Genomic DNA, 13,850 nt, shown 5'->3' with positions numbered 1-13,850 from the left:
GTTGTAAATAGAATTTAAGCATAATTTAGCTGTTCCCAACATGAACATGAATGAAACAGGGCGCGGAATAAGATAAGGATATAACAAGTAGGACTGAGAATGTTTAGAAATAAGAAAACAAAAACCAGCAGAGTTTCCAAGTGCCACTGCTCAGCAGCATTAGGGTTCAGGCAATGGCAGCAGTAGCTGCATTGACTCAGTGTCCCTCACTGTTTTTCCAACATCATCTCCTTCCAATACAACGCCAACCATAAAAATGAAAACACTCACATTGAAACAAACAAAAACCTTTACATCTTTGTACCATGCATGAGCATTCTGTTATTAGGCTAGGATGTGTATAACAGTACAGGAAAAGAAGCTGATTAAAAAAAAAATGCAGTGCACTGGACTAACAGTCCCTCAGCCCTGGAATATACCATACTACCTGCTGAACTTGAAACAGCAATGAAAAACAAGCCATACACTGTTAGGGTAAGTCTGACAGCAGGAGCTCGTTAGGTTCTGAATTATTCTTTAAAGACACATCTTCCTTCCCTGCCTGCCCCTGCTGCAGCAAACCCCGCTTAGAGAGCAGGCTCAACTCCTATCAGCTGCAGTCTAAAGTCTCCTCTGTGACATGTTCTTTGCATAGGCAGGGAATGGCATCAGCCTTAGGAATTCTGGATCGCTGCTCACAGCATTTCACTTCTGTAAATACCAAAACATCTAAAGGTGAGGTTGCAAGATGCTGGGACTGTTTTTCATCTTTGAATGGTTTATGACCATTAAGGAGTCACTGGGAAAAACAAACAAAAAAAGCTGCAGTCAAGACAGACTGCAATCAATCAAGGTCCACATTCTCTGCTAACATGAGGCTGCACTGAGCAGAACATACATATTTAAACATGATAACAGGTGCACCTTGACAGCATTATTATGGCTACCCAGTTGTATAGCCAACTGAATTATCACTGCCTGCACAATCAAACTAACAGCATAGGACTAGAGGAAATAAAATAAAACCCCCAAACAAACAATACCACACTGCCAGAGACTGCATTCACACACACTACAGAGAAGTCAGACACACCAGTAATTTCTGTGCCAAACCCACCTATCTGCAGGGAGAATCAGCACAGGTAATTATGACAACAAATCATTAGAAACACAGACCAGATAAGCACGCCTACACTGCCAGGGGTTTATGTGATCCTAATCCTCCCCAGACACATCTCAGCAGTAAAAGCAAAACAATGGGGAGCAGGAGAATTTGAAAGGAAAGTCTGTTATCTTCCACCAATCTCCTTGACAGAGTTGCTCCAAATTTGAAACAAGCAGAACATTAAATCTAACTCCAGGAAATCCCTCTGATATCATAACCAGCTCAACCTCCACTAATTTAACAGACAAACATTATGGTCTGCTTACAATGAACATTTAACTGCAGCTTAAGTATCTGTACCTGCAAAATCAATATAAATCACTACTGAAAAGCTTGAGTAGTCTGCTGGCAGCCAAAACAAATATATCTGAATAAAAGCAAGAACTAAACGGAGGTTGTACTTATGATACCAGACTCAACCTACACCTGACACACAGGGGTATGTTGTCATCATCTGATCCTGGACCAGACAGTGACCAGATCCTCAGGTAATGCAAAATGTCCCATCAGTCACCTCCTCCCCCTCCTCTGCTTTCGTGCAGAGCTGGTTATTCATCTTCCATCAAATGTGACCATTCCAAGTCAGTTTTCAGAGTGGTCAACAGTAACTTCCTTGAGTCCTTATTCTTGGAGAACAGGATTTTATCTTGAAAAAAACACTCAGGCACACAGCAAACTGATAACATCTGTTGCTCAAAGGTCTTGTTAAAACCTATTACATCAGGTTATTAAAGGGCCCACAGCCTGAGATCAATCATTTTAAATCTCCATTCCAGAGAAAGCTGTGTTCATCTTACCCATTCAAAAATTTTTATGATAGATGCAATCACCATAACCATCAAGTATTAAAAAAACATGTCAAAAAGTTATTTAGAAGTTAGGGACATAACAGTACGTTCCTGACGAGAGATTTTGTAATTTCACTCAAATTCTGGAAGACAGGGTATTTTGCTAGGAAAATTCATGTATTTATAGATTTGCCATGTCGACTACATATTACCAAGCACTTTCATAATAAAAATTAGCGTAAGTGGAACAAATGTCACTTGCTGCACTGATATCATATCAGACTAAATGAGACTGAATGGGACAAAATTTTTTCAGTCTCCAAGCCCAATGCTTATCACAACAGATATTCTAATTGTTATTATACAGAAGAGGTTTCCTGGGACTGACAAAAACATGACAAATCATGCCAACTGTTAGTCACTTAAATCATCCCTCTACAGCCCTTCTGTAAACATTTTCCCATTTTTGTAGGGAACTCTTCCCCCTAGTTAGACAGGGGAGCACGTTCATCCTCCCTCTGTTGCCTGCAAAGCTACAGTTTCATTCTCTGATCTTCTGTCTCATCCCTTTTTAGTTTGCAGACAGCTGGTTATGGAAACTTTCCTGTTTGACCATTCAGGAGCCACTCTGGGAGTCACACTGGCACTACTGGATTGTCGTGACCTTACAGGCTGTGTTCCTCTCGTGCTCTAGATGCCCCTTGCATATACCTCTTGGTAAACGGGAATATTTGGTCTGGGGTCTTCTCCTGTTTTACTTGGGTTCCACAGAATCTCTGGATGAACCAGCCAGCCAGCCCTGCATGTCCCCATGCCCTTTGTTTGGCAAAGGGGTGGCACCAGTTCATGGTCCCTTGCCTGGGCCTCCAGACATTTCCTGCCATCCAGGGCAAAACCTGCAGCTCCCACTGCAGCTGCACACCCAGCTGCCTGCACCAGGTGTGTTCCTCAACAGTTCTTCCTTTCTCCTGATTAAGCACACCTGCTAATGTAATAAAAGGAAGAAGACAATTTTGAGGCATTGAACCACTGTCCTTCTACACCATTATTACAAATATCAAACTTAACAGAATTAAAACTAACAAGATTACTACAGGGTAGAGTCCAAGGTTATAGATTCCTGTGCACAAATACTTAAGTGATTCTCAATACAAAACCATGAAGGATTCTCAGAAGCCAGTCATGTATCAACTGGCTACATTGCTGATACAAGTATCATCACTACTTGTTTAGTGTGAGAATGACACATTCAATTTTCCTCCCCTAAATCTTTAACAGCAAACTAGGAACACAATAAAACAGTACATGGACTTTCCCACAGAGGTTCTCATTTGGATTTCCTGAAGAATGCCTTAATTAACACATCACCTCCAGGCTGTCTGTAACGTACCTACATTTCAGGTGGAGTGGATGGATATCACTGAGCACACTTACTGTGCTCTTCAAACTCTTTCTGCATATAGAAAACGTACTGGATTAAGTGTTCACATCCATCCAGTAAGCTGGACTCCACTGGAATTTAAGTTCCTGTTAGCTAAACACATCCCAAAGAGAGTTTGTGATTCTCTGGAGCCATCCATACCTTTTGTATTTTGTTAGCTATTGCCTCTGTTCCCCCTGGGGCTTCATCACAAAACCATCCAGCCAGAGTGACTGAATATTTCTTTGTCAGAACTGGTTTTATCTCAATTGTTCCTATTCCATCACCATTTTGGGTTACTTCCCACTTTTCCTGTTGTCTCTCTTCTTCTGTTGAGCAGTCCTTCTTTTTCATAGTCCGGGTGTCTATCAAATTTAGCCTTTGCCTCTGGTCACCACCATAACAGAACCCTGTCCCAGAGGCTGCCTGGCCACAGCTTTCATAGCTGTACCAGGGAGGGTAATTCCTACAGATTCCTGTAGTGCCTCTCATGTGGGCTGGGAATGCATCACAGCAATTTCTGCAGGTAACTGTACTGATTCTAGCAAATTGTATATTTTGTCTCCACTACATACTCTCTTCCCTGCCGATCTGAAAAATCCCCATTCTTTCCCTAAGACTCTTGCTGTATGACCCAACCCAAAAGCACGCTGAGAATCCACACAGATGTCAACTCATTTTCCTTTGAAAATTGTTGGCGCAGCAATGCCGTAACAGCTCAAGCTGGTGCCTCTGAGGAAGAGCCACCAACAAAGGAATCCCTGGGATACTGCACCCTCAGTCTGTGCACTGCTTCCAGTGGTGATATTTAGTCTGTGCAAGAACATCCTAGAAAAATATACAAAAATTCTTGTACATGGAAGCGTGGTCTGTTTAATTTCTTTCTGCACTGCTGCGTGAGTCAGTTTCCAAGGAACAAGGGTTTTACCAAGATTACGGAGAGCTCTACAAACTAGGCATGAATGCCTCTATAAAAGCCATTTCCACATGCCAAGAATGCCATCTAGTTCACAACTGTCAGTACCTGCCTGCACTCTCCCAGAACATGTAAACAATTGCTTCCCATCCAGGAGTTTTCCTCTCTGCGGAGTTAAGCAGCTCCACGACTGAGGCATGTGCCCTCTCCTTCTGCTACCAGATTTTACACCAGCTTGTTGTGTCAGGAAAAAAACCCTAAAACCCAACAAAACCCCCAATACAAACAATCAAAAAACACATCAGTAAAACCCCCAGCAAAACTTTAAAATGTGTTCTTCTGGACAGATTCATTGTCATAAACCATATTTATACTTTGATCCTTAATTTTCCAGTGCTATGCCAAGTAACTGGATTCTGAGAATTTCCTATTACAGAACTAGTATGGTCATAACTTGTTTCTATAAAAAAGCATCATGAAGCTAATGCCATATTTTAATGTAAAAATTATTTTCTATTCATAGCTGTAGTAAAGTACTGGAAAAGTAGATTTTGTATGTGACTTGGTCAATGCTCATAGCAATTTTTCAAACCTATCTCAATGTGCAATGAGTAATTGTGCATTATGTGCTCAGCTTGCCAGAGTAAGCTGGCTCTTGGTGGATGTTTCTAATAATAAATACTCCACAGACAGAACAATTACTGGTTCAAGTCCAGCCTGGAATGTTTGGAAGGGGAAAAATGTATATAATCTCATCCTCATCAGAAACACAGGCAGCAAGGTTAAAGAAAATGCGTTTTGCAAAAGAAGTAACAAGAACACCAGAAATACCAGCTCCTGAGCTGCCACCAGACTTGAAAAAAGGCTGCAGGACCTACACAACCGGATAGCTCTGAGCCCTGGAAACCAAATATCTCCTGCCATTTCCCTCAGATAACTGTCACAAGAGTGACAAACTACTTGAATACCTGCCCTTTGCATTTCCACCTTCCACATTTTCATTTTTGTCCTGTTGGCTCAATGGAAAAAAAAGCCCCATAAGCCTCATCTCTGCTTGAGAAGCAACCACTCCTTATTTCTTCATAGAAATGCAGAACAGCAAAAGCAAAAAGTGTATCTTCAACAAAATGCTTCTTAATACAACCAAACTCAGGCTTAGACATCTATGAATAAACCATAGAGGTCACGCATACAGAGCAGAGCACTGCTACAGAGAGAAGCACAAAAAAAGGAAGGCAATTCTGTCCTTTCCTACTGGTGAGAGACAGTAGAGTCCAGTAATCCATGCCTCATGGCTACTAAAAATCCTGGATCAAAAAAAAAGGCTGAAAGGTGCCTTCCACCTGAAAACTTAACTCTCTAAAATGCTTGGAACTTAGTCCAAACAAACCCCCAAAAGCAAGGGAATGTAGTGGAGAAGTACCTCCCTATTATGAAAATCTAAGAAACTGAAGGACTCTGACATTCTAGCTCACCTTCTGCTAAAAGCTGAAGACTGACAAGTGCAAATTAGTTTTTCATGGGCATCTTCCTTAAGAACAGGATCTGGAACAAGAAAGATGGTAGATTCTCTTTTCAGACCAGTTGGGCATTTCTAAAAAGGCATGCTTTAGCTACTGCCAATTTTACTAAAAGCAAAGACACAAAAAAACCTCCAAAACCCAACACCCACCCAAAAATCACATTTTGGGTGCTTAGATGCCAGTGAATGAAAGGTGACAATTAATGGGAGCGCTGTTACACCATATTATCTACATTACCCCTACATAAATCCTACAGAACCCTATGCTGGACCAACAGATTCAGGTTACTAATTAGCCAATCTAAAAATCTGCCTGAAATGAAGAGAAACAGTTCCCTTCTCTCCCCTTCCCAGCTCTGAACTCGTGTATGTAGGATTCCACCATGGGCCACTGGGCCACCACGGGTTCAGTGACCTGTACTAGCAGAAAAACTATTCCTCTTCCTAATAAATAAGGGCATTTCCTTGGCATAGAGCTTCCTGAATTGGTTCACTGTAGGGTCAGTCAAATACAAGTGGCAGCACAATGGAGGAAGAGTACCTCAGATCCATTTCAGCTTCAGTCAAGCTGTGCTCTGTGTTTGTCTCCACAGCAGGAAGCTCTTGGCCTTCTGTGAGATCACAGGATTTAGCCCCTTCTGCTTAAAAACACTGGAGTAACTCTGCCTGAGGCAAACCATTTTTTTTTTCCCCCCAAGGATAACAAAATTTAAAGAAACCAGTTAGTTTCAATAAATAACTTGCACAACCCCTAAACTAGTAAATTTTAGAAGTCTAATGCAGATATATTCTGTTTAAATAATTCAAGACATAATTAGACCACAAAGTCTAAGTTTCCTACTACAATGTCACCACAAAGGTGACTTCTATTCTCTGGCTGAGGTGCTACAGGAAGCAAACAAGCAACTTTCATGAAATGAGGGAAACAAGCCAGACAATTTATTAGAGTGTCCAATTAAGAGGAGCACTGTGCTGATGCCTCTATGAAGGTGAAAGTATCGGACAGCTACACCATACCCTTGTTTCAGTGAGCAGAACAGGTCCCAGGAATTTAAGCTGTAGCCAAGAAGTTATAAACCAGTCAAGGGCAGGAGCGGCACAGCAAGTGCTGGGAAGCAGAGTCTCATGAAGAACTACAAGTTCAGGGAAAAAATGGGCTGAATTTCAGAGCAACACACACACACACACACACACACACACACACACACACACACACACACACACACACACAGAGGAAGAGCAGTTTCAGGACTATAAGGTATTTAAATGGAACCCAAAAAACCAAAGAGATGCAACGAGCTTCAGAGGTATGGTAGGGAACAAAGATGAATGGATTCAAGGATGAACATGGAGCTACCCAGGCACATTCGCCAGGGCTTCATGGAAAAGGTACACAGGAAAAGACTCGGTCACTCCAGGGGAGAAAGAGTACTACATACTACAAAATAAACAGACAGACTCACAGGAGATAAAGAAATAATTTTGTATCAAGGCTAAATGGAAAAAATGTAATAGTAAAGCTACCCCATCAGACCAGAATAAAGCAGCAAGTGATTTGCCATGTGAGAACAGATGGCCTGTGCCTTTAGGAAACAGGAGGCATTGGGGAACTTCAGTTCGCTCATGCAGATCAGGATATATTACCAAGATGAAATTTTAAATATAACTTACAAATAATTCCACTTTGTTGAACAGAAATGTGTCACCTTTAAAAAGAAAAAAAAAAAAAGAAAAAAAAAGAAAAAAAAGAAGAAAAAAAAAGAAAAAAAAGGAAGAAAATTCTTTGGCCAGTGCAACTTTTACTTCATTTTAATTCTGACTTACCGGGCCAACAGAAGATTTTTAGAATAGAAGATGTGTGCAAAGGAAGAAAACATACAAATTATTCCAAGCAATGATGTTTTTTCCTGATGATGTAAAAGAGATTAAGTAAATTCTTATGGATGTAACCTACACATTTTCTACCCATACATTACAAGAGGCCACCCAGCAAGTCTGCTAAATGATGGACAGATAAGAAATAGGAAGACAGAAGGAAAGATCAGAAAGAAGATGCTAAGGACTTTTGGCTGCTGCTAATTTTGAAGAGCTCTGCAGAGGATCTGGAAAATCAGTCTTCCACAACAGACATGTTTGGAAAACTAAAGATTAAAAATTAAGCTAAGTGGCAGGCAGAACAGAGAAGCCCTGATTTATAGATCTATTAGGATAGGCAAGGTGCTCTTAGGAAGACTGAACAAGCTCAGATATGTGTGGTATCAGCCCAAAGGCCTTGGAAATTAGGATGTTCCAGGATAAAGCTAAAGTTTCTCTAAAACTAGTAACTGGCTAAAAGAGAGGAAAACACATAGGAATGCAGAGCTGGGTTTCACAACAGAGTGCTCTTAGCACACAGGTCACACCTTGTGTACACGGAAAATTACTCAGGCCAACAAATATAAAGGATGAAAAGCTGCATCCTGCACCACCAAGGTGGTAAGGGGTGTAACCAGGGCAAGCACAGTGTGCCCATCTTCTTAGCCTTTCCTTGAGCATCATCTCTTGGTCAATGATAAAGGACTGGAGCAATCCAGGGGTTTGGCCTGAGCAACTGCGTTTATGATCCTGTAATCAGAACCTTTTCACCAGACATCAATGTCTCCCCTTTGTCTTTTCCCATTTGACTGGGAGGCCACCAAAGCTTTGTACCCAGGCAGCTCCTGGGCTGACAGTGGGCCTGACAACATCTCCTGCTGCACAGACAGAGAGGAATCAACTTCCATCTGCCACAGCTGACACCAGATCTCTTTCAGAAGGCAGAGATGCCTCATTTCTTCTAAGGGGAAATCTGTGCCCATAGGCATTCTCTGCTCTCCACTGCACCTATCTGGCTGGAGCCAGCCCAGGATCTAGTTTGTTCCTTTCATATTGCTCACCAAATTGAAGATGACACAGCTTGACACCAAAAGGAAAGGGTTCCCAAACACATCTTATTTGATTAGCTCTACAGTCCATCACACTGTCAACATCTTCCTTCTCAGCTACAAAAAAAGATCCTTTCCCATGTGTGTAGCTCTTCATTAGTGGAGAAGGCCCAACAGAAAACAGCGTGGGACTGGGTAAGACCAAAAGGGACTAAGGGATTGTGAATCCCATGAAAAAACCTACTGTGGCAGTTTTATATTTTCCCCGCCGAGTCTTATATATTTATCTACCCACCAGTTTCCAAAAGACCAGAAATGTTCATGTGAAAAACCACTTGATACATTAATGTCTAAGACACATTGCTGTTGCTAGATAATTTTCTATACTTTTGGGGATAACTGTTGTGGCTCTCAACAGTGTGATCCACAGGCAATGGGCACTGTTGTGGAGAACACCATGGACCGGCCTGACCAACAAGGATTGCTATGAACTGCCCAGTTCATAGCTGGGGAAACTCACACATGCAAGGGAGTCTCAATTTTCAGGTGCACCACATAATTTCCCTCACCTCTCATACCTAAAGCTTCAGTAAATACCCAGCAGATTCTCCCACTCTTCCTCTGGACTAAGGAGGGAGGTCTCATAGCTGGCCTTCCTTATTCCTCCCTCTCAAAACAATGGTAACATTGATTCCAATCAGATTGTGTCCCACAATGACATTTAAGGGGATTTCATGATGTTTCAGAGCAATAGCCGCTTTTTTTGTTATCTTTGGTGGAAGAAGGGGAGGGAAGCACTGTTTCTGTCCACTCTGTATCTTGCTCAGTAAGCTAGCAGAGCTAAAACAGGTTTTAGCAAATGCTTCCATAATCACTCCAGCAAATATTCAGCTGTGCCTTGCAACGCTCCAAGCAGAAGATACCAATGAAACCCACACATCCTTAAAAATGAAGGAAGTTTACAAAGTCCTTGAAGATTTCATAAACACCTATTTCTCTACAAGGACCTATTTTCTGGCCTCTGCTCTGTTTTCAAAGTGAATCAATGTTACTGGAAGGTCACTATGGAGCTTTGGCAAACAAATCTAACCTAGGAGCTTCCCAGGATGAGGAACTGCTCCTGAAGTGTTTTTCTGGACACTGCACATTGATACACACATAGATAAGACTAAGGCAGAAGACTGACAGGACACAGTTGAAGATATGAGTCCACAGCAAGACCCATGAGAGAGAAGTGTGCTACCTAATAAACCATAAAGTGGTGTCTCAATCTTTCCATAAGAGAGGGCAAGAAATAGCATGAAGGGATTCCCACACTGAAAATATAGAAGAAAGAGGGATTTGGCTCTTCCTGGATCTGTCTGATCATTCCTGCTTTGAAAAGTAAGTGCAAACTGCTTCCATTGGAGGAGAGCTCCAGGCTGCCTGTTGCAGCATGGAGATGCACTCACCCTCACCAGCAAACACTGGGGATGGTGAGGGGAGGAAATCCACACATGGGCCATGAGCACCACTTCATCAGCACCAACGCTGGCAGCTGATGGAATAGATTTCCTAGCACTAGAGACACTCCTTTTGGGGGGACCAAGAGCATTGATAGGGATCTGACCTTTCCCTTGAAGACTATTCAAAAAACAAACAAACAAAACAATTAGGGAGGTGTCCCCAAGGCTGACCCTGACAAAAGTGTTCTACAAGAGATTCCAGTGTTTTATTTTGCCAGAGAAGAGGAACTTAGCCTACTCCTGAAGGAATGAGATTATCACAAAGCATGCAAAAGCACACAGCAGTAACAGCAGTGGATACCACATACACCATTCATGAGCACCGCATCTCAAAAGTTTCTGATTCCACCTATATCACCATGAGGATGCTCCTTAGGAGCTGGATGATCGCTGGCACACAAAGGAAAAAAGGCAGAACATTAACACATCATTCCTATTCTGCCCCTCTATCCTCTCAAAAGAAGGCAGCACACTGAAATGTGGTGACACACTGACACTCCTGAGACAGAACTAATGCTGTTTAGTCAGAGCACCTGTAAAGGCACAGCACCTACGAGCACTGCTGCTGAGGGGGCACTAGCACACCCTGTAGCACAACACAATGGGAGGCTAAATTCCACTCACAGAAAGTCCCCAGGCTGAAAATCTCTGTTGTGACTCACTGAGAAGTTTGTTGCTAAAAGGCAACATTTTCAGTGACACTACAAGAAATCCATGTGAAATGGTAGAATTAAGAAACTTTTCCTTCTATCAATCAAAACACCTTGCAAGCCTAAGAAAATTCAAAATAGATTTGGTTTAAACTGCTCAGAAACATGACACCAACAGGTATTAAAGTCCCCACACCCCAAAACCCACAGTGGGTCTTGAACGTGTCATGCAAGTTGCTGTCAGTGACAGTGTCCCTCCAGTGCTTCGTACAGCATTCTGATTCCCTGTTAAACCCTAGACGCACGTCAAGGTCATGGTGTTCATCTCGAGAGTCCTCAGTGGGTCAGACCCAGGTTACCGGATACCTCCACTCCCGGAATGCAGGGAAAGCACAATGGCTATGGACACATCCAGCAATGTCAGCTTGGGCGCCACGAGCAGTACTGACACCACGGCAGGAGACTCTGAGCCCCAAAGCTTCAGGAGACACGGCCACGCACACAGGAGCACCATTTCCACCCCGCCAAAGAGAAGAAACTCTCAGCCTCCTGCCTGAAGCCCGAATACGACGGAGTTATCCCAACATAACGCGACAGAAGCGCTCCCTCCCCAGAGACCTCCAAGGAGCGGGCTGGCTTTCCACATGCGGCTGGACAGGCACCCGGTGGCTCCCGGCAGGATGCCGTGCCCAGCCCCGGCCGGCACCTGACCTCCTGAGGTGGCCAACACCCTCCGTGGGTTTCCCTAGAGCCCAGCCCGGCACAAGGCCGCGAGTGCCTTCGCACCTCGGCCCCCGCCCGACACCGGGACCGGCGGCGGCGGCCCTCGGTACCACCCGGCGGGGCCGCTCCCTCCGGCGGAGCCTCTCAGGGCTCGGGGCGCCCCCGCCCCTGCCGTGCACAGCGCAGCGAGGCCACGGCCCGCCCCTCCCGCGGCGGCAGCCCTGGGCATCGCCGCGACCCCCGGCTTGGGCAGGAGCGGCGCTGAGGGGCGGCCGCCGCCCGGGCCCCCGCCCTGCCGTGCCCTGCCCTGCCCTCACCTCGGGCCGTCCCGCCTCCCCCCGCCGAGGAGGTGGCCGCGTCCGCCCCTGCACTGCAGCTGCCGGCACGCCGCCCCCCCACTCCCCGCCGCCCCTCTCGGCAGTTGGTTCGCCCCACCCGGCCCACCTTCTCATTGGTGGCACCGGGCTGTCACTCCGCCGCTGACCCGCCCACCCCCCCGGGCACCCTGGGAACCCGAGTCCCGTGCACGGGACTCTCTCCGTTCGGCTGGAGACGCCGGGTGGGGCGGTAAACTACATCTCCCGCAGTGCCCCGCGCGGAGCCCCGGCGCGGCCCGGCCCGGTGCGGTCCCCGGTCCCGCATCTCTCAGGCCGCCAGCGGGACGGTCTCTTCCCCCCTCCCTTCCCCGCCCGTGCCCGCCACGGCCCGGCCCAGCTCGGCCCAGCTCACCTGACCCCGCCGCCGCCGGCGCCTCCCGCTGCGGCCGGCGCAGGCAGCGCATACCCCACGCCCTTCAGTGCGGCTCGTCGGGCGCGGTGCCGCCGGCCCGGCGCGCTGCGGCTGCGGCTGTGGGACGGGCCGACCCCGAGCGCATCCTCCCCCTCGGAGCCGCGGCGGGCGGCGGGATTCGCCCACAATGCACCGCGCGCCGCACCGACAGCATCAGCCTGACATCACCCGCGGGCCGTCCCCGCCCGGCCGGGCCCGCCCCGGGCCCGCCCCGCCTCCACCTTCAACCGGCACCGGGCACCGACTGGCGGCACATGCGGCTGGGCACCGCAGCGCACCGTGACTCCGTGTGCTGGGAAGCGCACTGGAGTTGGATTCGGCCTGGGACCGGGAACAGGACCGGCACGGCGCTGCCCCGACCTGGGACCGAGAACGGGGTCGGCATCGGCAGTGCCAAGGCGAACGCGGACCCTGCCAGGACGGGGACTGGTGCTCCTCTCTGCGCTGGTGGCATCAGCGCTGGCATCACCAGCGTGGCCCTGGGCACTGCACTGCCCTGGGACTGGGGCCAGCGCTGGCACAGTCTGCACAGGGCCGTGTGACTGCACTGTTGGGACCAAGGCCAGAGCCAGCACATCTGCCTGAGGCTGGACCTTGCATTGCACAGGCACTGGCAGCATCACCACTGTGGGCCTAGTGCTGCCCTGTGCTGGCAGTGAAGCCAGCCCCATCAGTGCTAGCCTGCAGCTTTTTATTCCAGTCCTCTGGGGCCTGGGCCAACAAGGGACTGGTGCACTACACTGCACTGCAAGTGGCAGTATCACCGCAGCCTGGCCAGGACACTACACTGGGACCAGGATCAGCACCACCAGAACTGTCCTGGACACTGCACGGCTAGGATCAGACCCATTCCCCATCCATTCAGGGTCACATCTTGCCCTGCCAGGGCTGGGAACAAGCCCAGGAGCTCACAGCTGGGTGCACCACCCAAAAACATCTCAGACAAGTGATCCTGTCTCTGCGTGCCACTGAGCAGTGTGCCTGTCCCTGGGCAGTTTCCCTGTTCCCCTACCCTGAGGGGCACAGCTGTGCCCCTGCTCCAGAGAGGTGCCACTCTCCCTGCCTCAGCTCATTGTGAATCATATTGTACTTGAAGCACAGATAAGCATGTGGCTCCTACAGATGTGCTGTGCAATGCTAATGGCTATGCCTTCTTGTTCCCCCTTCACTTCAGATCACCCACATTCCAGGTGGTCCTCACACCTCAGTCCCAAAATTTGGATAGGCACTCTTCTGTGCCTTATACACCTTCACAAAACACACTGCAAGGGACATTGCTGCCAGACCCTCCCAGCAATACACACAGGTGTCTTCTCCCTGTCCCCATCAGAGTGTCCCCATCAGACCCAACCTGGTGTGGATCCATAGATGGAGGTTCCCATCTGTCTTGTGACTGGGATGTCACACCAGCTCCCACAGGGCTGCTGTGCTCCCCAGCCGCTGTGCTCCCCAGCCCTTTGTGGGACATATCTCCTAGCCAAGACTCTTCC

The 13,850-nt window shown here is 47.1% G+C and overlaps 1 protein-coding gene across 1 annotated transcript in view; it reads right to left on the bottom strand.

Moving 5' to 3' along the window:
* Positions 1 to 11,949, bottom strand: part of TTBK1 (tau tubulin kinase 1) — a 107,300-nt gene extending 95,351 nt beyond the window's left edge. Inside the window, exon 1 of the mRNA XM_058835961.1 lies at positions 11,889 to 11,949. The gene's annotated coding sequence lies outside the window, so the exon portion shown is untranslated. The remainder of the gene's footprint in view (positions 1 to 11,888) is intronic.
* Positions 11,950 to 13,850: the final 1,901 nt, after the last annotated feature.

This window comes from Poecile atricapillus, chromosome 3 (genome assembly GCF_030490865.1).
Source record: "Poecile atricapillus isolate bPoeAtr1 chromosome 3, bPoeAtr1.hap1, whole genome shotgun sequence".
In the NCBI taxonomy this organism is placed as follows: Eukaryota; Metazoa; Chordata; class Aves; order Passeriformes; family Paridae; genus Poecile; species Poecile atricapillus.
Note: the sequence above shows the minus strand (reverse complement) of the source record. Positions and strands in the feature narration are given on the sequence as shown.